We start from the raw sequence: 25600 nt of genomic DNA, 5'->3' as shown, positions 1-25600 counted from the left end.
GACAATTCCCATTTTTTCATAATTCTTTTATTAAAAATGTCCTCTTCTTTCCTTGCTTCTTCCTCTGGTCTTCCTTCGGTCTTCTCTTCCACAGCTTCGTCTTTCCTCCGCTTCATCCTCCATCTCCCTCTGCTTCTTCCTCCGGTCTTCTCCATCTTCCACCTGCTCCTTCTTCCACCGCTTTGTCCTCCGGTCTTTCTCCTCTGCCGCTCCCACCACCGACCCACTGAACATGAAAACAACGAATCACCTCCAATGCTGAAGCCAGCCAATCTGTCTGCTTCCATAGCGCACATTTCATATATAACTATGAGGCGTGGCCACCGGATGACATCAGTCAGTGGCGGTTGAGAAAGACTGGAGGACAAAGCGGGGGAACAAGAAGCCGGAGGAAGACGAAGAAGATCGGAGGAGGAAGCGGAGGAAGATGGAGGAAGAAGCGGGGGAAGAAGAAGCTGGAGGAAGAAGTAGAAAACTGAAGGAAGACCAGAGGAAGAAGCAGGGAAAAAAGAAATTTTTAATAAAGGATAATAATTTCAAAAACCGGCTATTGTGTTTTGTCACATTTCACTGCTTTTTTGGTGAATGGGTAGGGGTATAATGTACCTAATACCCATTCACATAGGGGGGGCCGGGATCTGGGGGCCCCCTTGTTAGATTTCTATAAGCCCCCAACCCGCAGACCCCCACAACCACCGGGCAAGGATTGTAGGGATGAGGCCCTTGTCCCCATAAACATGGGGACACGGTGCTTTGGGGTGGAACGCCAAAGCACCCTCCCCATGTTGAGATGTTGAGGGCATGTGGCCTTACATGGGTCAGGAGGGGGGGCGCTCACTTGTCCTCTCCCCTTTCCTGGCCTGCCAGGTTGCATGCTCTGATGAGGGTCTGGTATTGATTTTGGGGGGACCCCTATGCCATTTTTTTTTAATTTTGGTGTGAACAGCCCCTTAATATCCATACCAGACTCGAAGGACCTGGTATGGACTAGTGGGGGGAACCTACGCAGTTTTTTTCTTTGATTTTTACTCTATATTTCCTGGAACCGGCAATACATTACAGCCACAATCCATTTTAATAGTTTTCAATAGTAAATAGTACAGAAAGGAAGAAAATAGCCGTATACATAGGAAGCTTATATATAATACTTTGTTGTTATTGCTCTATCATGAAAACGTTATTTCGAGAACATCATCTTTATGAATATATATACTTGTAGAAGATAACAAGACGTATATAATATCGTTATATTTCCAAGTGTGCGTCTGTCTTCCGGCACCCCTATGGGAACTTTCTGTGCCTCGGTCAACAGACGCACACCTAATATTTTTATTCTGTCTCTATTACTTATAAACTAAGATTGTGTTTCAGGGTAGTATTACATTTCGCCTTCATGTAGGACATTATTTATATAAAGATATAGTAAATAGGAGGTTATACTTAAAGGAACTGCCGTAAAAATTGTGAAATAAGTGAACCGAGTAAGAGGGTAAAGGGATATCTAGTGTAGTTCTATGAGGTAGACACATCTTCATTTGGTATGTAATGTATGGTGCCAATCTGTCCATGTTTTCCAAATCAGACTTTTAGTTGTGTAATTGCCTTGAGAAGCGACAAACATAAGTTCGTATGATATATGGAGATTAGTGGTTTTGATTACATCATTAATAGATGGTATTTCGGTTTTTAACCATCGTCTCGTTATTTCGAGGCGAGCGCTAGTAAGAATCTGGGTAACTATTTGTCTCATGGAGTGGGGTACCACATCTATTCCCAAGGACAGGATAGCCATATTGGGCGTATTATATATTTGGGTTTTAGTGACCTGTTTTATGAGATGGAATATATTGGTCCAGTAGGTTTTCAATCGTGGGCATGACCAGAAAATATGGGTGATAGATCCTCTTTGACCACAATTTCTCCAACAAAGTGGCGATATTTGTGGGTTGAACCCTGCCAATCGTGTGGGAGTTAGGTACCATCTCAAGAGTAGTTTTTGGCATAACTCCCACAGATTAACACTTCTAGAGGCCTTGTATATGGATGATATTGCTTGTTTCCATTGTTCTAAGGTATAGGATGTATTAAAATCAATTTCTCAAGTTCTCATAGAGGGTGTCTTGTTAAATATTGATTTCTGGTTTAAAAGGTTATAAAATAGCGAGATACCTTTGATAGAGGTAGTGGGGTTTGAGAAATATAAGTATGCCTTCCAAATAATGTTTATATGAGTGTTGTTAATCGATAATAGTAAATGGGATACTTGTAAGTACGTGTAGTATTCTTTAGAGTCTAAGTTATGCTCTATTTGAAGTGCTCGGAAGGTCTTTATTGTGGGTCCTATATAGAAATCTTCGACTGTTTTTAGGCCTTTGGATTCCCAATGTTTAATGTTGATATTAGGTATCAACAGTTGTAAACTGGTAATGGGGAGGGCAATGGATTTGGAAGGATAGTCATTGATGGGAGTGTTTAGGAATGCTTTCCATGTGTTTATAGATGCCTTCATTGTGGGCGAAAGTTTGGTGGAGGAATGTGGCAACATAGTGCAGGTCAATAGGAGGTCGTATAAGCTATGGTTAGGGGATTGGAAAGATTCCAATTCTTGCCATCTTGGGGTACAATTCCCCGGAAACCAATATTTAAGTTGGGCCAAAATTGCCGCAAGATAGTAGTCCTTCAGCAGGACATGTCCCACTCCCCCTGTTCCTCTGGATTTAATAAGCTTATGGAATGCGCATTTAGGCTTCTTTCCCTGCCAGAGGAATCCATTAATCATGGACTGTGCTCTGACAAAGAAACTGTCTGGAATTGGTATGGGTATGGCTCTAAATATATATATAAATTGAGGGAGTATCATCATTTTAAAGGCCGCGAGGCGACCTGACCATGTAAACTCTGTTTTGTTTATTGTTTGTAATTTTTGATGTAAACTAAGTAAGAATTGGGTATAGTTTGTTTCCACCATTTTTCTGGTATCATCTGTGAGTGTTATGCCTAGATATTTTATCCCTTCTGTAGTCCATTTATATGGAAATTGTGATTTAAGTTTGGTACTAGTGGTACTGTCTATCCCCAAGCCTAAGATATATGATTTATTTTCATTAACTTTATAATAAGAGATTGTGTTAAATAAACGTAATGTTTCATGTGCCGCTGTAAGAGAAGAGCCCACCTCGGTTAAAATCATAATAATGTCATCTGCGAACAGACTTATAGAATGAGTATCCTTACCAACCGGAAATCCTTTTATTTTTGGGTGATTTCTTATATATATGGCCAAGGGTTCTATTAGTAAATTAAAAATTAGAGGGGACAATGGGCACCCTTGCCTTGTACCGTTGGATATGTTAAAGGGTTTTGATATAGTTCCAGAAATATAGACTTTGGCAGATGGGCTAGAGTACAGGGCTAAGATGGCAGATAGAATAGGTCCTACAAAACCGAATGATTCTAGTACTTTGGTTAGATATAGCCAATGAATACGGTCAAATGCCTTCTCCGCATCCAACGCGAGGAGCAGAGAAGGCCTCTGAGATACCCCCGCCATATGGATGATATTAATCATGCGTCTCGTTGCGTCTGAGGTTTGTCTGTATTTTGTAAATCTTGCTTGATCAGGATGGATAAGGTTGGGCATTATGTCAACAAGGCGTAGTGCTATAATTTTGGCATACAATTTAAGATCGATGTTTAATAAAGATATCGGTCTAAAATTTGAGGGAGAGGTGGGCTCTTTTCCTGGTTTTGGTAAAGCCACAACTAAAGCTTCCAACATTTCTGGTGGAAAAGAGGCAGAGGCAGCTGCTGAACTGAATATGTGTGTCAAGAAGGGGGTCAGTAGGGTCTTAAATTCTTTGTAGTATTCACCACTAAAACCGTCTGGTCCCGGGGATTTATTTGTAGGGAGTGTATCAATAGCTTTATGAATTTCTGCATCGGTGAATGGTTGATTAAGAGTTTGAATTTGGTGAGGAGATAATTTAGGTATGGATAGTTTACTTAGAAAGTCATTAATTGCGTCAGGGGTAGGTTGGATAGTTGAAGGGTCATCCTTTAAATTATAAAGGGATCTGTAGTAGTGGCTAAAAGCGTCGGCAATTTTTTGTGGGTGGTATTCTTTTTGATTGGTAGATGGATGTATGATAAATGGTATTCTTGATTTATATCTATGGCCTTGGATATTCTGTGCTAAAAGTTTTCCTGCCTTGTTTCCATTCGCATAATAATTCATTTTAAGTCTTTTTGTGGCTTTCTCAAAATTTTCTAGTAGGTAAATTCTTAGTTCAGATCTTATTTGTGTCAATTTTTGAGTAGTTTTTTGGGAATATTTTTGTTTATTTTTGATTTCTAAGTCAGAAATTTGTTTTAATAGTTCAGTCAGTCGTTGCTGCCTCTGCCTCCTCACCCTTGCACTCAGTTGAATAAAAATGCCACGTATAAATGCCTTATGGGCATTCCATAATGTAAAAGGGCTTTGTACTGAGTCCTTATTATCATCAAAGAAATTTGTTAGGTGGTTGTTGATTTGTTGCTTGAAGTCTTGTTGCTGTAGTAAGTAGGTGTTGATTCTCCAAATTGGGCTGGGTCTCGGGGAAGCTGAGTCTGATAGTGTTAGTACTACAGATGCGTGGTCTGACCACGTTATTGTGTTGATGGATACAGCTTTAGTTCCCAATAGTATAGGTTGGTCTACCATGAATAGGTCAATTCTTGTATATACTTTATGTGCTGCAGAAAAAAAAGTAAAGTCTCTTTCGTTGGCGTGGAAGCAGCGCCACGCATCATAGAGATTATATTTGTTGAGGGAGGATGATAATGTAGGAGAGTGGCGTGTGGATTTAGATGTAGAGTCTAATAATGGATCCGGAATAACATTAAAATCTCCGCAGAGTATCAACTGTCCTCTTTGCCATTTTCTGATTTTTCTCATTAGCTTATTAAAGAAATGTATTTGATGCTTATTAGGAGAGTAAGCTGTCACTAGCGTATATTTTGAGGAGTTCAGTTCGCATATCAAAATCAGGTATCTGCCCTGTGGATCACGGATTTCCTGGTGGAGAGTGAAAGCTATAGAGTCTTTTATGGCTATTAATACTCCTTTTGTTTTTGAATCTGCGTTGGCAGTAAAAACATATGGGAAGTTTTTGTGGGTACATTTTGGCGGTGCTTGGTTACAAAAATGAGTTTCCTGAGCGCAAATTATGTCTCCTTGGTGTGTCAATGCTTCTTGCCACAATGATTTGCGTTTCATGGGGTGATTGAGCCCCTTAGCGTTTATGGAGATTATGTTAATAGGCATGGAGTTTGAATGAGATAAGCTTTACAATTAAGACTTTTATCTTAATTCTAGTGCTTAGTCCATCTGTGGTTGGTACGGTTATAATTTTGTGTGATAGTGTGGACTTACTTGTACGGGTCAGAGGATAGGTTGTCATTTGGTGCAAACGAGGTTGATTGTTCTTGAAGGTCCAAGTCGAGTTGAATCTTGTTGGAGTAGTTTCTGTTGTTTTTCCTTGTGTGGAAGAGGTGTAGTCTAGGTTAAAGCGTTGCTGTGCATATCCCAGAGGTAACGGCAGGAGTATAGAAAAGATAGAAAAAATAAGTAGAAAAAAAAACAAAAAGTCGTTAACTTTCAACTTTGACATAGCACAATAGGTGCAACATGAATGGGGGGTATAGAATACCCAGGAACAGCATTTTGCTGTTAAATGTAACTGGGGGAAAAGTTCAATCTTGCGAGCTTCATTAGTCAGGGACTAAAAGGAGTGATTGGAGAACATCCTTAATTATTCAAGAGTGAGATGTGGCATTTTTTGCAGTAACTTTTTTCCATTCTTGTGATAAATGGCGTGGAGTGCTAGTGTCCGCATTTTCTTCTGGGGGGTCAGAAAGGATACCCCATTCTTTCAGGAGATTGATGCCATTCTCCAAAGATGTCACTGTATAGGTGCAGTTACCCTTAGTGATATTTATCTTTGTGGGATACCCCCATCTGTACACAATTTTATGGTTGCGTAGAACCTTTGTCACTGTGTTCATGTTTTTGCGTTTTTGCAGGGTAAACTGTGACAAATCTGCAAAAAATTGCAGATTATGGTATTGTGGTGGGATCTGCTCTTGTTTTCTCATTGTGGACATTAGTTGTTCCTTTACGTGAAAGAAATGCAGCCTGAGTATCACATCTCTAGGAATCAAATCTGGCAGATGGGGCGGTTTGGGTAGGCGGTGAATTCTATCGATGGTTATGTCTAAGTCTGTAAGGCTTGGTACGAGCGCTTTAACCACTTGAGCCCCGGACCATTATGCTGCCTAAGGACCAGAGGTCTTTTTCCAATTTGGCACTGCGTCGCTTTAACTGCTAATTGCGCGGTCATGCAATGCTGTACCCAAACGAAATTTGCGTCCTTTTCTTCCCACAAATAGAGCTTTCTTTTGATGGTATTTGATCACCTCTGCGGTTTTTATTTTTTGCGCTATAAACGGAAAAAGACCGAAAATTTTGAAAAAAAATGATATTTTCTACTTTTTGTTATAAAAAAAATCCAATAAACTAAATTTTAGTCATACATTTAGGCCAAAATGTATTCGGCCACATGTCTTTGGTAAAAAAAAAGTCAATAAGCGTATATTTATTGGTTTGCGCAAAAGTTATAGCGTCTACAAACTAGGGTACATTTTCTGGAATTTACACAGCTTTTAGTTTATGACTGCCTATGTCATTTCTTGAGGTGCTAAAATGGCAGGGCAGTACAAAACCCCCACAAATGACCCCATTTTGGAAAGTAGACACCCCAAGGAAATTGCTGAGAGGCATGTTGAACCCATTGAATATTTATTTTTTTTGTCCCAAGTGATTGAAAAATGAAAAAAAAAAAAAAAAATAAAAATATTTACAAAAAGTTGTCACTAAATGATATATTGCTCACACAGGCCATGGGCCTATGTGGAATTGCACCCCAAAATACATTCAGCTGCTTCTCCTGAGTACGGGGATACCACATGTGTGGGACTTTTTGGGAGCCTAGCCGCGTACGGGGCCCCGAAAACCAATCACCGCCTTCAGGATTTCTAAGGGTGTAAATTTTTGCTTTCACTCTTCACTGTCTATCACAGTTTCGGAGGCCATGGAATGCCCAGGTGGCATAAAACCCCCCAAATGACCCCATTTTGGAAAGTAGACACCCCAAGCTATTTGCTGAGAGGCATATTGAGTCCATGGAATATTTTATATTTGACACAAGTTGCGGGAAAGTGACACTTTTTTTTTTTTTTTTTTTTTTTTTTCATAAAGTTGTCACTAAATGATATATTGCTCACACAGGCCATGGGCATATGTGGAATTGCACCCCAAAATACATTTAGCTGCTTCTCCTGAGTATGGGGATACCACATGTGTGGGACTTTTTGGGAGCCTAGCCGCGTACGGGACCCCGAAAACCAATCACTGCCTTCAGGATTTCTAAGGGTGAAAATTTTTGATTTCACTCTTTACTGCCTATCACAGTTTCGGAGGCCATGGAATGCCCAGGTGGCATAAAACCCCCCCAAATGACCCCATTTTGGAAAGTAGACACCCCAAGCTATTTGCTGAGAGGCATGGTGAGTATTTTGCAGCTCTCATTTGTTTTTGAAAATGAAGAAAGACAAGAAAAAACATTTTTTTTTTTCTTTTTTCAATTTTCAAAACTTTGTGACAAAAAGTGAGGTCTGCAAAATACTCACTATACCTCTCAGCAAATAGCTTGGGGTGTCTACTTTCCAAAATGGGGTCATTTGGGGGGGTTTTGTGCCACCTGGGCATTCCATGGCCTCCGAAACTGTGATAGGCAGTGAAGAGTGAAATCAAAAATTCACGCCCTTAGAAAGCCTGAAGGCGGTGCTTGGTTTTCGGGGTCCCGTACGCGGCTAGGCTCCCAAAAAGTCTCACACATGTGGTATCCCCATACTCAGGAGAAGCAGCAGAATGTATTTTGGGGTGTAATTTCACATATTCCCATGGCATGTTTGAGCAATATATCATTTAGTGACAACTTTGTGCAAAAAAAAAAAAAAAAAAAAAAAAAATTTGTCTCTTTCCCGCAACTTGTGTCGCAATATAAAATATTCCATGGACTCGACATGCCTCTCAGCAAATAGCTTGGGGTGTCTACTTTCCAAAATGGGGTCATTTGGGGGGGTTTTGAACTGTCCTGGCATTTTATGCACAACATTTAGAAGCTTATGTCACACATCACTCACTCTTCTAACCACTTGAAGACAAAGCCCTTTCTGACACTTATTGTTTACATGAAAAAGTTTTTTTTTTTGCAAAAAAATTACTTTGAACCCCCAAACATTATATATTTTTTTAAAGCAAATGCCCTACAGATTAAAATGGTGGGTGTTTCATTTTTTTTTTTCACACAGTAATTGCGCAGCGATTTTTCAAACGCATTTTTTGGGGAAAAAACACACTTTTTTAAATTTTAATGCACTAAAACACACTATATTGCCCAAATGTTTGATGAAATAAAAAAGATGATCTTAGGCCGAGTACATGGATACCAAACATGACATGCTTTAAAATTGCGCACAAACGTGCAGTGGCAACAAAATAAATACATGTTTAAAAGCCTTCAAAAGCCTTTACAGGTTACCACTTTAGATTTACAGAGGAGGTCTACTGGAAAAATTACTGCACTCGATCTGGCCTTCGCGGTGATACCTCACATGCATGGTGCAATTGCTGTTTACATATGACGCCAGACCGCCGCTTGCGTTCGCCTTAGCGCGAGAGCAGGGGGCGACAGGGGTGCTTTTTTTTTTTTTTTTTTTTTCTTTATTATTTTTTTGCTTTTTTAATCTTACTTTTAAACTGTTCCTTTCATATTTTTTTTTTAATCATTTTTATTGTTATCTCGGGGAATGTAAATATCCCCTATGATAGCAATAGGTAGTGACAGGTACTCTTTTTTGAAAAAATTGGGGTCTATTAGACCCTAGATCTCTCCTCTGCCCTCAAAGCATCTGACCACACCAAGATCGGTGTGATAAAATGCTTCCCCAATTTCCCAATGGCGCTATTTACATCCGGCGAAATCTAAGTCATGAAATACTCGTAGCTTCCGGTTTCTTAGGCCATAGAGATGTTTGGAGCCACTCTGGTCTCTGATCAGCTCTATGGTCAGCTGGCTGAATCACCGGCTGCATTCTCAGGTTCCCTGTTGAGACAGGAGAGCCAGAGAAAAACACGGAAGACGGTGGGGGTGGGGGGGGCATTCCCTCCCACGGCTTGTAAAGACAGTCTAGAGGCTAATTAGCCGCTAGGATTGCTTTTACATGAAAGCCGACCGCTGGCTGAAAAGAATGATACCAAGATGATACCTAAACCTGCAAGCATCATTCTGGTATAACCACTCAAAGTCGTGAATGGCGTACCTGAAGACAAAAAAATGGTTAACAATGGTTAACAATAAAGCACAGTAAACAGTAAAGTATAAATAATTACACACCTGAAAAACAAACATGATAAAACATAATAACAATAACAATAACAATAAAACATTGCAGAATAGAATACAGTAAAAAAGAGCAGAACAATAGAGAGAGAGAATAGAGAGAGAGAGAACAATAAAACGACAACTATTTTTTTTTTTCATATTTTTTTTTTTTTTACACTTTTTTTGTAACTAACTTTTATAACGGTAACCGGTTCCAGGTTCGGGTCTCTCAAAATGCGATGGCATCTTGGGAGACCCTGTGAAAGTGTGCCTAGTCTGTGCAATGCTGTACTCTACGCTAATACTCAACTAGTGTATGGTAGCGTTCAAAACATTCACCAATGCAAAGACCAGGATTGTCAGGACAGGAGGGACAATAATAGCGGGTGTCACGCCTATATCCGCGCTTGCTGCAGACACAACATCTTTTTTGGGGGGTTCGCTGGGTAGGGGTACTCGGGAGGACATAAAGAAAATGCCTCTCATGCAGCCGACTGCATTTGGTTGGGGATGTGAATGGGGGAAGTACGGGCGCTGCAGAAGTGGTGGGTTCCCAATTAGGATTGGCGAATGCAGCAGGAAGGGCATTATGGGCACGACGGGCCTGTGTTTGTCTTTTTGGTGGCAGCGGGACACTACTTGTGCTTGCCACCTCACCAGCTTGAACTGCACTTATGGGACTCGCCACGTCACCACGTGTTACTGCAGTGCTGGTTTGACTACGACCGGGGTGTACTAGGCCGCTGGCGCTTGCCAGTTCCCCAAAACGCTACCAAAAAACTGTTAGCGATCGCAGGGATCAGGCCTGACTCTGCGAACGCTGCAGTTATGCGTTTAGTGTTTTGTAAGTGACAGTGATCAATCGATACTGCACTTGGGTGGGCTGGGCCGGGCGGAGGGGCAAAACGCAGGTGCTAGCAGGTATCTGGGCTGATCCCGCTAACACTGCGTTTTTGGGAACCCTAAACTGCTGGTGACGCTAGTATAGATCTGATCGGATCAGATATTGATGCGATCAGATACTATACCACTAAGGGAGGTGTACGGTGCGTGCGTGGGTGTTAGCGGTACTGGCGCTAACCTGACGCTGCCTGGGGCTGGTGCTTGCCAGTTCACCAAAACGCTACAAAAAAAACTGTTAGCGATCGCAGGGATCAGACCTGACTCTGCGAACGCTGCAGTTATGCGTTTAGTGTTCTGTAAGTGACAGTGATCGATCGATAATGCACTTGGGTGCGCTGGGCTGGGCCGGGCGGAGGGGCAAAACGCAGGTACTAGCAGGTATCTGGGCTGATCCCGCTTACACTGCGTTTTTGGGAACCCTAAACTGCTGGTGACGCTAGTATAGATCTGATTGGATCAGATATTGATCCGTTCAGATACTGTACCACTAAGGGAGGTGTACGGTGCGTGCGTGGGTGTTAGCGGTACTGGCGCTAACCTGACACTGCCTGGGGCTGGTGCTTGCCAGTTCACCAAAATGCTACCAAAAAAACTGTTAGCGATCGCAGGGATCAGGCCTGACTCTGCGAACGCTGCAGTTATGCGTTTAGTGCCTTGTAAGTGACAGTGATCGATCGATACTGCACTTGGGTGGGCCGGGCGGAGGGGCAAAACGCAGGTGCTAGCAGGTATCTGGGCTGATCCCGCTAACACTGCGTTTTTGGGAACCCTAAACTGCTGGGGACGCTAGTATAGATCTGATCGGATCAGATATTGATCCGATCAGATACTATACCACTAAGGGAGGCGTATGCTGCGTGCGTGGGTGTTAGCGGTACTGGCGCTAATCTGACGCTGCCTGGGGCGACGCATATCACCGCCGGGCGATCGGGGGGCTAAACCTTTATTCGGTAATAAACGGCGGGTGCCCTGACACTATAAAAAATAAAAAAACTAACCAGCGTCAACCGTAACGGTTATACAGTGATCAGTGGTGAAAGGGTTAACTAGGGGGCAATCAAGGGGTTAAAACATTTATTAGGTAGTATATGGGGGTCCCTGACGCTATAAAACGCTGACGGCGAACCTAAATAATTACCTCACTAACTAGCGTCACCAGCGACACTAATACAGCGATCAGAAAAATGATCGCTTAGCGACACTGGTGACAGGGGGTGATCAAGGGGTTAAAACTTTATTAGGGGGGGTTGGGGGGGTACCCTAGACCTACAGGGGGGTAACAGTAACTGTGCTAACACAGTAACTGTCACAAACTGACACAGCAGTAATCAGAAAAAAAAAAAAAAAAAAAACTGCTGGTGTCAGTTTGTGACGGGGGGGGGTGATTGGGGGGGATCGGGGGGCGATCGGGGGGGGGATCGGGGTGTAATGTGTGCCTGGCATGTTCTACTGTGTGTGTGTGTGTTGGTGCACTCACTCACATGTCTTCTCTCCTCGGGCCGGAACGGAAACTACCGACCCGAGGGGAGATTACATCACTTCCTTTGCTGCTGTTTAGCATACAGCAGCAAAGGAGTGTTCCCATTGGCCGGCGGCGATCGCGAGGGGGGGGGCCACGAACGGATGGCCTCCCCCTCGTCTCTGATCGCCGGGGGACAGAACGGGACCGCCTCGGGCGGCGGGGGGGGTCCGATCGGACCCCCCACCCGCGGAAGGCAAATCACGTACCCTGTACGTGATTTTGCCTGTCCGTGCCGCCTTGCCGACGTACATCGGCGTGAGGCGGTCGTCAAGTGGTTAAACAAAGTGGCAGCATAGAGGCTCAGATCTTGTTGTTGCACCGATTCAGGGATCCCCTGATTTTTAAATTGTTCCTTCTAGATCTGTCCTCCATGTCTGCCAGCTTTGCCTTGATCCATTCGTTGTCTGCCTCAGTGTCCTCCTGGGCGTCAACTAGGTCATTGATAGTGGAAGCATATTCCCCCATTTTGGTCTCTATATGGCTCACTCTGTTTCCCACATCTTGTATGTCTTTATTCATGCGGTGCATATAACCTGCCATGTCAGATTGTAGTGTGCTTCTCAGAGATAGCAGCATCTCTTTCAATACTGTGTCTATCACAGGCTGGTTTTGTGTGGGGAAGGATTCGATCGATTCTGGGAGTTCTCTGGTGTCCTCCCCAAAATCTGAGACCGGGCTCCCTGTGTCACGGAATCCGCCAGCATCCATCCTGGGTTTCGTTTTGGCTGGGCTACAAGTGGATGGGGTAGGTGGACTCTGCATTTTGTCTTTTGGGGAGCTATTATTGTGAGATCGATTACCTTGGGATGATCTTTGTTGTGCGGGAGCCGTTGTTGTGGAGTAGGCCTCGGCGCCATCTTGCTCCTCTGTTCTGCCGTTTGGAGGATAAAAGTCCGTGAGTCGTTGGACCTTTCCTTCCTTTCTCCGCTTCCCAGGCATAGTCGTAGGGTCACCCAGCCTTGCCCTCTGCCAGACTTGGTGTTAGTTTGCCTCGGATGGTCGTTTTGAGCCGCTATTGTCCCTTATTTCGCCGGAGCTCCGGGCTCACACGTCCATTCGGCTTGCGCGCTAGACCACGCCCCCCCACAATCAATTTTAAATGACATTTTTTCCTTTTGAAATGTCATTTGCTGAGATACTGTAATAAAAACGGGAAAGATGTGCTACTTTACAGGCATACTAAGGACACCCCCCAGGCAGGATATTTAAAGGAATTTTTATTGTTTCACTTTAAGCATTATTAAAATCACTGTTCCTGAAAAAATGTCTGTTTTAAAAACATTTTTCCAATTGATACATGTCCCCTGGAGCAGGACCCAGGTCCCCATACACTTTTTATGGCAAAGAACTTGCATATAAGCCTTCAGCGAGAACTTCGGATTTTAAAGGTTCAAGCCCCATTGACTTCCACTATTCCCGCACATGTGATCTGACAGGTATGTTCGCCAGCAATAGCGCTGCTTTCCATTTGCATTTGCGCCCAGTTTCTGAGAGTTGAAGTCTTAATTGGCCTTAATTGGGTGCTATTTTCCGGGACTGCAGGATCATTTATTGGCATTATAGTAAATGACCCCCACACTGTTTGTATTTGCTTTTCAATTGAAAATGAAGAAAACAGCTAAGTTGCTCAAAATTCACCTTTAATTATAGTGTCTTTATTAAATTTGTCTAGAATCTGAAGTATTCCAGACTAGTATCACATAGCTTATCACTTGGGACTCCTGGAGAAAGCTTTCAGTCAGTATACTCCTTTCCCTACGAGACTTATTAATGATCTCAGAAGAATTTTAAGTTACTATATATTGTAGGTGCCATTGTATTGTTCTGATCTTCAAATTGCTGATATTCTGTGTTTACATTATGTTTACATTATGCTTCATAATCAGGATCAGATATTGAATACCTCAGTATATAGACTATGGATTGTAAGAATAGGTTGGATAAATTTGTTACTGCTTACTTACTTTAAATTAATTTAAACGGTAATACCAAATTCTATAAATTTATCTCCTTTCATAACTGTTAAAATGTTGAAAGTATGCTATTATTTTTGAAGTAGAAAAATTGATTTACAAGACTCCATTTATTAAATACTGCATATATACTGTATATGACCATAATTTCAATTTAAAGTTTATTCCTTAAAAAAAAAAAAGAAATGCATTTTACAGCTTGTATAAGAATCATATTAGTTTCCTAGCATCTAATGCACTGAAGAAATGATACTAGGAGAAAGAAGGCAGCTCTGTAAGTCAGTCTTTACTACATTGCAGCATACAGCCAGTCTAACACAAGCAGCATTGATGCCCCCTGCATGTCCTATCATCAGGTTTAGAGTTGGTTTGGACAACACATTGCATTCCTTATCGGCAGTAGAGAAGAGAAAGGTACTTGACTGACCTGGCTATGCTGTCTTGCTGATGTACCGGTATCATATGATTGACAGTTAAAGGGATTGTAAAGATTGAAGGTTTTTTATCTTAATGCATTCTATGTATTAAGATAAAAAGCCTTCTATGTGCAGCACCCACTAACACTTACCTAAGCCCCATCTCTATCCAGCGATGTCCACGAGTCCCTTGGCCATCCAGGACTCTCCCTCCTGATTGGCTGAGACACAGCAGTGATGCCATTGGCTCCCACTGCTGTCAATCAAAGTCAGTTAGCTAATCAGGAGAGAAAGGGGGGGCCGAACCACAGCTCCGTGTCTGAATGTACACACGGAACTGCAGCTCGGCTCGGGTGTCCCCATATCAAGCTGCCTGCTGTGGGGGCACTTAACAGGAGGGAGGGGCCAGATGCACCAAACAGGGACCCGAGAAGAGGAGGATTCAGGCTGCCCTGTTCAAATCCACTGTACAGAGTAGGTAAATATTACATTTGTAAAGTCTCATTTAGCCACTTATGGACCACCGCAGTTTTACGTCAGCTGTTTGAAGGAGGATAATTTTATTATGGCAGCAGCTAGCTGCCATAAACGCAGTATCCCCTTCTTCAGTGGGCGGTTCGCTACAAGATAAAAGTGGTCTCTGCAGAGGATTCGCCGCAAGATCACTTTTATCGGCTGCTGGAGAGGGCCCCTCGCTGCAATCCGGTGCCCTCTGCTCGGCAGCAGGGGAGGTGCGCGTCCTGTCACTAGCTGGGTATGGAGACGAGTGAGGGGAAGATGGCCCCCACCTGTCTCCATACAATTGCTGGGCGGAAGAGACGTCAAAACGTCACTTCTGCCCGCAGCTCTTAAAGGGCCATTTTTTTTAAATGATTTTTTTAAATGACAATTTTTTATTTTTATTTATTTATTTATTGCATTTAGTCTAAATATGAGATCTGAAGTCTTTTTGACCCCAGATCTCATAATTAAGAGGTCCTGTCATGCTTTTTTCTATTACAAGGGATGTTTACATTCCTTGTAATAGGAATAAAAGTGACAATTTAAAAAAAAAAAATAAATAAAAACTGTGTAAAAATAAAAGGTAAAATAAATAAGAAAAAAAAATGTAAATGCGCCCCGTCCTGATGAGCTCGCATGCAGAAGCGAACGCATATGTGAGTAGCGCCCGCATATGAAAACGGTGTTCAAACCAGACAAGTGAGGTATCACCACGATCAGTAGAACAAGAGCAATAATTCTAGCCCTAGACCTCCTCTGTAACTTAAAACATGCAACTTGTAGAATTTTTTTAAATGTCGCCTATATAGATTTTTAAGGGTAAAAGTTTGTCGCCATTCCACGAGCGGGCGCAATTTTGAAGTGTGACATGTTGGGCATCAATTTACTTGGCATAACATCATCTTTCACAATATCAAAAAACATCGGGCTAACTTTACTGCTGTCTTATTTTCTAATTCAAAAAAGTGTATTTTTTCCCAAAAAAGTGCGCTTGTAAGACCACTGTGCAAATACGGTGTGACAGAAAGTATTGCAACGACCGCCATTTTATTCTCTAGGGTGTTCGAAAAAAATGTATAATGTTTGGGGGTTCTAAGTAATTTTCTAGCAAAAAAAAGTTTTAAACTTGTAAACAACAAATTGCGGAAAGAGGCTCGGTCCTTAAGTGGTTAAAAATAAAAAAAATAAATAGCAATCACTTTAACATACTTTTATTTTACTGTGTATTTAGCTCTTCGCATTTTTGTCCAGAAAATGAAAAAAACAATAAAAACAGTTAAAGTGTTACTAAACCCAGGAGCCTGCATTCACTATATAGGCAGTCCCCGAGTTACGAACGGGTTAGGGACTGCCAGTTTTTAAGTCAGAAATGTTCGTAAGTCGGAAGCGCATGCGGAGAACGGCAAAGACGTCGTTTTCCGATGTTTTCTGATGTTCTGTCAAGTAGCCGTGCATGCGCAGACGATGTTATCCGAGGTGCCCGCCGTCGAAAAGTGGCCATGCATGCGCAGAACGTCACACCGCCTCCCGTTTGTATGTAGGAGTTGTTCGCAAGTCGGATGTTCGTAACTCGGGGACTGCCTGTATCTGGTCACCCACAGTACACAGAACACGGAAATGCTATTATTTTAGTAAACTGCTAATCTGCTAAATACTTTTTTTCATCAGAAGTTAGATCAGTCTTGTGACTTCTATCAGTGTCTGGTTAAAGCTTCTAGGAGGAGTTTTCATTCTCCCCTGATCCTCTGTCTGGACAGTGCTGATTGGCACTGTGCTGATTACATGCACTCTCCCAAGAAAAAAAAAAAAAAAACTCTCTAGCAATACACAGCAAACTGAGCATGGGCAGCCTGACTCCTAATGCTCTGCTCTATCAGGAGATGGGTTGGAATCAGTTAAAGACGAGGAGGATCAGAGAAGACAGGGTGCCACAGCTTTTATATACAATGCGGAGGATTTTAGGTTTAGGCTTCACAGTGAGTATAACAAGTATGCTTTACTGCATATACAGACTGATTTTACTGTTGTGGGTTTAATAACACTTTAGCTTAGTCATTTACATTTTTTTTCCATTCCTAAATAAAGTTATCCATGTTGAGACACTGTGAGAAAAATATTAGTTAGGGGAACATAAATAGTGATTTCTGCTTTGTACCCGCCAAACAAACCACATCTTATCTAAGTTTTGCCCTGTTTATATTCAAATATATATATGCGATTTGCAGTGCGCTTATGTAATACAACTTTGGTTGCATTTTGGATGTGGTTTGCATATTTTATGGGGCCAAATCTCACTGTAACTTGCACCAAAGTAGCACAGGACCCTTTCCCAAAACGCATCATGGCTGCTGTTATATTCATTGTCATGTATTTCAGTGCGACCCAAGTCGCATCTCAACTCTTAAGGCCTCATGTACACTGCTGCTGGTAAATGGATGTTTAGGACCAGTTAGGCATTTTTTTCAGCCTCCCCTAAACTCTCCTCTATGTTATCTTATCAGTACACGTACACAGGGTCATTTATAGTCATTTCTAGGCAGTTGAATTCAGAAGAAATTTTTGGGAATGCAAAAAAATGCATGCAGGATGTAAATGTGTGTAAACGCAGTAACTCGCGTTTAGCCGTGTTTCGTTTACAGGCGTTTTTCATTTTTGGCTATTAAAAAAAAAAAAAAAATATATATATATATATATATATATATATATATATATATATATATATATATACCGTATTTATCAGCATATAACACGCACTTGTTTCCCCTTAAAATCAGGGGAAAATCGTGTTATACGCCGATCCCCACGATCTCTGCTGATTGTGAGCAGGGTGGAGCAGTTGCCGCCATTATACACATAGCCGAGTGTACTCAGCTCTTCTCGGCTCTGCTCACAGTCACACCCAGTCCCACCATTGGACCTGTGTTATGTCCATCATAGGGCAGGACTGGGCGTGACTGTGAGCGGAGCCGAGAAGAACCGAGAACACTCAGCTATGTGTATCTCGGCTCTACCCAGTCCCTGCGATCTTGACGGCACTCCCTCCACCCAGTCCCTGGGTGGAGGGAGTCAATTTGAAATCCATCCAAGGCTGCAATGACAAGGCTGCAATGGACACTGGGGGCAAGGCTGCAATGGACACTGGGGGCAAGGCTGCAATGGACACTGGGGCAAGGCTGCAGTGGACACTGGGGCAAGGCTGCAATGGACACTGGGGCAAGGCTGCACTGACAAGGCTACAATGGACACTGGGGGCAAGGCTGCACTGGGGCAAGGCTGCACTGACAAGGCTGCACTGACAAGGCTGCACTGACAAGGCTGCAATGACAAGGCTGCACTGACACTGACAAGGCTGCACTGACACTGACAAGGCTGCAGATGGACACTGATAAGGCTGCATTGATAGGCATTTAAATGTAAATTTTTTTCCTTAAAATTCCCTACTAAACTTGGGGTGCGTGATATATATATATATATCTATATATATCTATATATCTATATATATAGATATAGATATATATCTATATCTATATATATAGATATAGATATATATCTATATCTATATATATAGATATATCTATCTCTATATATATATAGATAGATATATCTATCTATATATATATAGAGATATATATATCTCTATATATATATATATATTTTTTTTTTTTTATTTTTTTTTTTGTAATGCTTCTAAATGCAAACACGGCTAAAAGTAGCATGTAAACGTGACAAAACGGACCTTTTAAACGTCAGTTACTACCCGTCAAGTTAGATCGTTCGGGAGACGTTGTAAAAACATCCTGTGTACATAAAGCCTTAATGGTAAACATGTATTGATTACATTTTTTTCACTGTACAAATAATTTTTTTATGTGTTTTGCTACAAAAAGATTATACTGTATAGAAATAGATGTATTTAACACTGTCAACCCCAGAAGGATTTACCCCCTTAATAACCAGGCCATTTTTTTCGATACAGCACTGCATTACTTTAACTGACAATTGCATAGTCCTGCGACATTGTACCCAAACAAAACTGATGTTCTTTTTTCCCCACAAATAGAGCTTTCTTTTGGTGGTATTTGATCACCTCTGCGGTTTTCATTTTTTGCGCTATAAACAAAAAAGAGCAACAATTTAGAAAAAAAAAAACTCTAAAAAATCTAATGATTTCATCAATTTAGGCCAATTTGTATTGGGAGCGGGCCACCAGCGGCCCGGGACCAGGAAGAGCAAACAACGTACAGGTACATTGTTTCGCGGAGCTGGGCCGCCCACTATTAAAGTGACACTGGTTTAGAAAAAAATCTATTCAATTATGTATTCCTATTGTAAAAAAAAACCTCATTTCTGTTTCTCACGGCCTACTCTAAATCTCCAAATTCATTTTTTTTTACTGCTGTGATCTGACTTCCTGTTAGAGGGTGGCTATGTTCATTCTCCATGGTCCCACTGTATGTAGGAACTCATATGGTCTATGAGGTTTGCAGAGTGCATGGAGCAGTGCATATAACCACAACCAAAGTGCAATGCCCATTCCAAACAAACAGAAGTGAGGGGGAAATTAGAGATTTGGAGGCTCACAGAGAACATTACAAGAAGGTAAAAACAATTTGATGAAAAATAGCTTACAGAACTATTAAGTAGTGGATGTGTATAGCCTATTTTTGGAGAATAAGGATATTGTGTAGCATCACTTTAACAGTGTATAAGTTAATTATTTCTAACCACTTGGCGACCGACCCATGTATGAGTACGGTGGCAGAGTGGCGCTCCTGCACCGGATCACATATCTAGTATGCGTACTTTAACTGCTGGCAACAAAAGTGAAAACACCCCTAAGTGAAAATGTCTAAATTGGGCCCAATTAGCCATTTTCTCTCGCTGGTGTCATGTGACTCCTTAGTGTTACAAGGTCTCAGGTGTGTTTAATTTGGTGTTATTGCTCTTACTCTCTCATTCTGGTCACTGGAAGTTCAGCATGGCACCTCATGGCAAAGAACTCTCTGAGAATCTAAAAAAAAAAAATTGTTGCTCTACATAAAGATGGCTTAGGCTATAAGAAGATTACCAGGGCCCTGAAACTGAGCTGCAGCACGGTGGCCAAGACCATACAGCGGCTTAACAGGACAGGTTCCACTCAGAACAAGCCTTGCCATGGTCCACCAAAGAAGTTGAGTGCACGTGCCCAGCATAATTTCCAGATGTCATCTTTGAAAAATAGATGTATGAGTGCTGCCAGCATTGCTGCAGATTTTGAAGGGGTGGGGAGTCAGCCTGTCAGTGCTCAGACTATACGCCGCACACTGCATCAAATTGGTCTGCATGGCTGCTGTCCCAGAAGGAAGCCTCTTCTAAAGATGATGCACAAGAAATCTGAAAACAGTTTGCTGAAGACAAGCAGACTAAGGACATGGATTGGAACCATGTCCTGTGGTCTGATGAGACCAAGATAAACTCATTCAAGTGGAATGTCTGACAGAAAAAGTCAGACAGGAGCTTTTCATCGTATATTCCGATCGTGTGTATGCCCCATCAGACTTTTTACGTCGAAAATTCTGACGGACCTAGAAAGAGAACATGTTCCAAAATTTTCAGACTGAACCAATTTCTATCGGGAAAACCAACATACCAAAAACAACGCAGGCTCTGAAGCAAGTACGAGACGAAAGCTATTGGCTACTGGCTATTGAACTTCCGTTTTCTAGTCCCGTCCTACGTGTTGTGCGTCACTGCATTCTGGACGGACGGAATTTGGTGTGGTCGTGTGTATGCAAAACAGCTTGAGCGGAATTCTGTTGGAAAACCGGTCGTGTGTACAGGGCATCACTTGGTTCAGATGGTGTCAAGTATGTGTGACAGCAACCAGGTGAGTAGTACAAAGACAAGTGTGTCTTGTCTACAGTCAAGCATGGTGGTGGGAGTGTCATGGTCTGGGGCTGCATGAGTGCTGCCATCACTGGGGAGCTACAGTCCATTGTGGGAACCATGAATGCCAACATGTACTGTGACAGCATGATCCCCTCCCTTCAGAGACTGGGCCACAGGGCAGTATTCCAACATGATAATGACCCCAAACACACCTCCAAGATGACCACTGCCTTGCTAAAAGAAGCTGAGGGTAAATGTGATGGACTGGCCAAGCATGTCTCCAGACCTAAAACCTATTGAGCATCTGTGGGGCATCCGAAAAAGGAAGGTGGAGCGCAAGGTCTCTAACATCCACCAGCTCCGTGATGTCACCATGGAGGAATGGTAGAGGACTCCAGTGGAAAACTGTGAAGCTCTGATGAACTCCATGCCCAAGACAGTTAAGACAGTGCTGGAAAATAATGGTGGCCACACAAAATATTGACACTTTGGGGCCAATTTGGACATTTTCACTTAGGGGTGTACTCACTTTTGTTGCCAGCGGTTTAGACATTAATGGCTGTGTGTTGAGTTATTTTGAGAGGGCAGCAAATGTACACTGTTATGCAAGCTGTACACTCACTACTTTACATTGTAGAAAAGTATCATTTCTTCAGTGTTGTCACATGAAAAGATATAATAAAATATTTATAAAAATGTGAGGTGTATAATCACTTATGTGAAAGCTACGAAAGGTATGGAGGGACATATTCCCATTATGAAAGAGATGATGATCATTACCATCGTTCCCCTTATATATACAATCAAAGCAGGCCAGGCCCCAACCAACCCCAGGATTTTCAGAGAGTTACAGACTACCATCTAGGAAATTCAGACAGAAAAGAGGGACCAGAGGGGGGAGGAGGGTCCAACGCCAAAAGAAAAAGAACGTAAGGGGAACGGGTATTTTTAATTTGAGTTCAGCTGTACTAACAGAAGCTGAGAAGTCAGTTCTGGACAGAGGACTCAAATTTGTACCACCTAAACCACTCAACCATTTTGCAACATTTATTGACGTACTTAAATTCACCCGAAAGCTCAGTGTTCAGAGACACTTTCTAACCACAAGCACTTCCTCCACCCAACGGACCATTGTGCCAGCCACTACTCAAGTATCAACATCTTCCCATAATGGAACTCTACCCCCTACAGAGGTATCGTCTTCACACCCTCGGGTAGTCCATTCGGGATTGTCCAACTCATCCCTATTCAATCCCCCTGGTACTCTAGCCCCCTCTATCCAGGTATTCAAGAGTTTGGTCCTGGAAGACCTGGACAAACTAGCCAAACGTCAAAAACGTCTCCATGTCAAACCTGACATTAAGACAGGTTTAAAATCACTTTGTGAAAATAAGAACCTTGTCATCCGCCTGGCGGATAAGGGCGGAGGCATTGTCGTTCTTGACAAAGCAGATTATCTTAAGGAGATGAACAGGATTCTAGGTGATTCGGATACTTATCTCTGTATCCCCAGGGATCCCACAGTCACCTTTAAAAAGGCCTTAGTAGAATTGATAGAGGAAAGTTTTTCCTCGGGAATTCTTAACAAAAAAGAAAAAAGCTTTTTGGTCCCCCAAGTACCACGTATCCCCGCCATATACTACCTTCCCAAGGTTCATAAGAACCCTACCAATCCTCCCGGCCGACCCATCGTCAGCGGGATCGATTTGGTTACGGCGAGGATTGGCAAATACGTGGACTATTACCTACAACCCCTGGTCCAAACCACCCCCTCTTATCTGAAAGACACCAGAGACACAATCAAATTATTGGAGTCGGTTTCAATTAAAAAAGGTACCCTTCTAGTTACAGCTGATGTAGCAGCGTTATATACGTGCATACCACACAACCTAGGTTTTGAAGCAGTTGAAAACCATCTCTCCAGAGATGGCAGACTCCCTATATTACAACAGAATTTTATTATGCAGCTGTTAAAATTCGCAACCAGGCACAACTACTTCTGGTTTCAGGATCGATTCTTTTTACAGAAGAGGGGCGTGGCTATGGGGGCCAAATTTGCCCCCAGCCTCGCCAACCTCTTCATGGCACAGTGGGAGGAGGATGTCGTCTATGCTGCCCAGAGACCCGAACTGGTTCTTTGGGCCAGGTACATAGACGACATCCTCCTCCTTTGGGAGGGAGATTTAGCATCCCTCGAGGCCTTCATGAACACTCTCAATGCTAACGATCGGGGGATATCGTTAAGCTATGAGGCCAGTACTACCCAGGTGCACTTCCTTGACCTTGAAATTGTAGTTGTGCACCAACATCTGGAGTTTCGTACTTATTTTAAACCCACAGATCGGAATGGGTACATTCCGATCGACAGTTGCCATCGTGAACAATGGCTTAGGTCAGTGCCCCGCAGCCAGTTTTTGAGACTGAGGCGCAACTGTACCCAAACTTCAGACTTTATATCACAATCCCAAATCCTCAGAGGCAGATTTCTGGATAAGGGTTACGACCCTCACCTTTTAGACAGAGAAATCAATAGAGCCCTGCTCACGGAAAGGAATGCTACGCTCACAGAACGCCCCAAAGACAACACTACATTCAATGCAAAGTTGGCCTTCTTCACTACCGATTCCATTCAATCCAAACAGATTAAAGGTATCATTAAAAAACATTGGGGAATGCTACAGAACGACAGACTCCTTGGCTCTGTTTTACCCAAACAAGCCTCCGTAGTGTTTAGGGGCGCTCGGTCCATTCAGGGACAGATCGCCCCAAACATAATAGACCCCCCCAAAAAGGTGTCTTTTTTTCAGGAGTGCAAGGGTTATTACCCCTGCCGTAAATGTCAAGTTTGCCTTCACAATACCGGGGGAAGACGCAAGAGCACCACTTTCCAGTCGACGGTCACTTCCCGTACTTATTCCATGAAGCACTTCACCACGTGTTCTTCAAAATACATTGTATACCTGATAACTTGCCCCTGCCGCAAGCAATATGTGGGTCGCACGATCAGAACTTTTTCTGTTCGCGTCAACGAACACGTGGCTGCGATCAAAAAAGGCAAAGACAAGCATACAGTGCCAAGACACTACTTGGAACACCACGACAAGGACCCCACGGGAACCTTGTTCCAAGTTATTGATAGGTTCGTTCCGCACTGGAGGGGCGAGTCTCGTTTGCGTGGTGTTTCACGCCTCGAGACGTACTGGATCCATGAGTTGAGGTCCTTCTTCCCGTTTGGGTTGAACGTGGAGTGGGACCTCAACTCGTTCATCAATTCATCTTGAAAATGGACCATTTTTATTTTATTTAGTTTTTTTCTTCACTCACCGAGTACCTGGATTGTAATACACTATGCAGGTTCGGGGGCTTTTTTATATATTCTCTTTTTTATATATTCTCTTTTTTTACACATTTCCTTTTATACATTTCTTACCATTTATACCAGTATATTTCCAGAATTCCTTATGTCAGTGCATTCCCAAGGGGGTGCGCGCACATGAGGTTTTAAGGGTGTTTGATATACTATCAATACCCTTCGGACGGCACACCCATTAATGTTCATGAGCTCAGTTTATTACACCACATGTTCTTGAAGAATTTTATTAGTTGTTACGTTTGAACCACCTCACTCTGTTTATTTATTTGACCGGAAGTGATTTTCAATCTATCATTGGGTCACTTGCCATCATCAACACTTGATTCATTGTGCGGTTGTCTCTTTGCCTTTTTATTTTCAATTGGCAGGAGCGAGCCGGGTGCCGTCTTATTTAGAGGCATGTCTCTGGGTTACACAGCCCCCCCCTCATGCCCCGCCCCATGTCGGGTGGTGTCACTCATCCCCTCCTCCACAGGCAATGTTTACCAGCTTCCCACTACCGTGGGGGGACTTGCGGCATTGCCTGTATTCAATGCTGCCTCCGGGGACACGGGGGAGGAGCGTGGGAGTGTGCGTCGGGCACGTCCGGTTCGGCGCATGTCTCGCCTCCCCCTCTGTTCCCCTGATGCACCCATGTTAACACGTGACAGGGGAAGGACGTCGGATGTGTTGTTCATCCCGACGTCACTTCCCTGCGTTCGTCTTGTGGAGGCAGGGCGGCGCTGACGGAGACTTCCTATCTTCTCAGCTATTGGCCGTTGGCTCCGCCCGCCCTCATAGACACCGTCCCTTATTGGTACAGACTCCCCTTCAGCCTTAAGCTGACACAGAAGTGTCAGCAATGGTGGCACTGAACGAGATGGTCTCGTTCTCAGTTCAATCCTTCTCCATTTCTTGGTGTATTTCTCAGAGAAGTTATACCATTCATGCACTGTTCAGTGCGGGGTCTGCTTATCAACACATAACAGGTTAACCACACATTATCAGTGCAACTGAAGGAAGTTTTACACCTGGTTAGGCAGGTACGATCGGGTGACCCCATTCATCCAATGGGGAAGGCTGTTTGATACCTCATACAATTTGTTTTTTTGTATGTTTTTACTTATAAATATAAGGCAACTTGGAGGGGATGCTGTATGCCCCAGATTGATCGAAACGCGTCGGGCGCTTTCAGCATCCTCCTTGTTGCCCATTCTTGTTTTTATATCCTGTGATCACATTTTTATTGTAATCAGGCTTTTTTAGCAATAAAAAATCCCAACTTGCTCATCTACACGATGTGGAGCCTATTTATTTTTTCTCCACATACCATCTGAGAGATATAACCAACCTCCACTCCAGTTTGATGCATGATGTACTGATTCCTCTGATTCGCACCTTGGCCATCCTTTGGGAAGACCCACCTGGCGGCCCCGGGAGATCCATGCAGAGTTTGACCTACAAGGTTCGCAGAGTCGTGATGTCCGCTTCCAGGCCCTGAGAGGCAACCCGCTCGAGTGATTCCCTGTCGCTGACAAGGGAGTCCAACGTATCTGGTAAGAGTTTCTTACACACCATTTTCA

The sequence above is a fragment of the Aquarana catesbeiana genome, linkage group LG13, assembly GCF_042186555.1.
Source record: "Aquarana catesbeiana isolate 2022-GZ linkage group LG13, ASM4218655v1, whole genome shotgun sequence".
Lineage (NCBI taxonomy): Eukaryota > Metazoa > Chordata > Amphibia > Anura > Ranidae > Aquarana > Aquarana catesbeiana.
Note: the sequence above shows the minus strand (reverse complement) of the source record.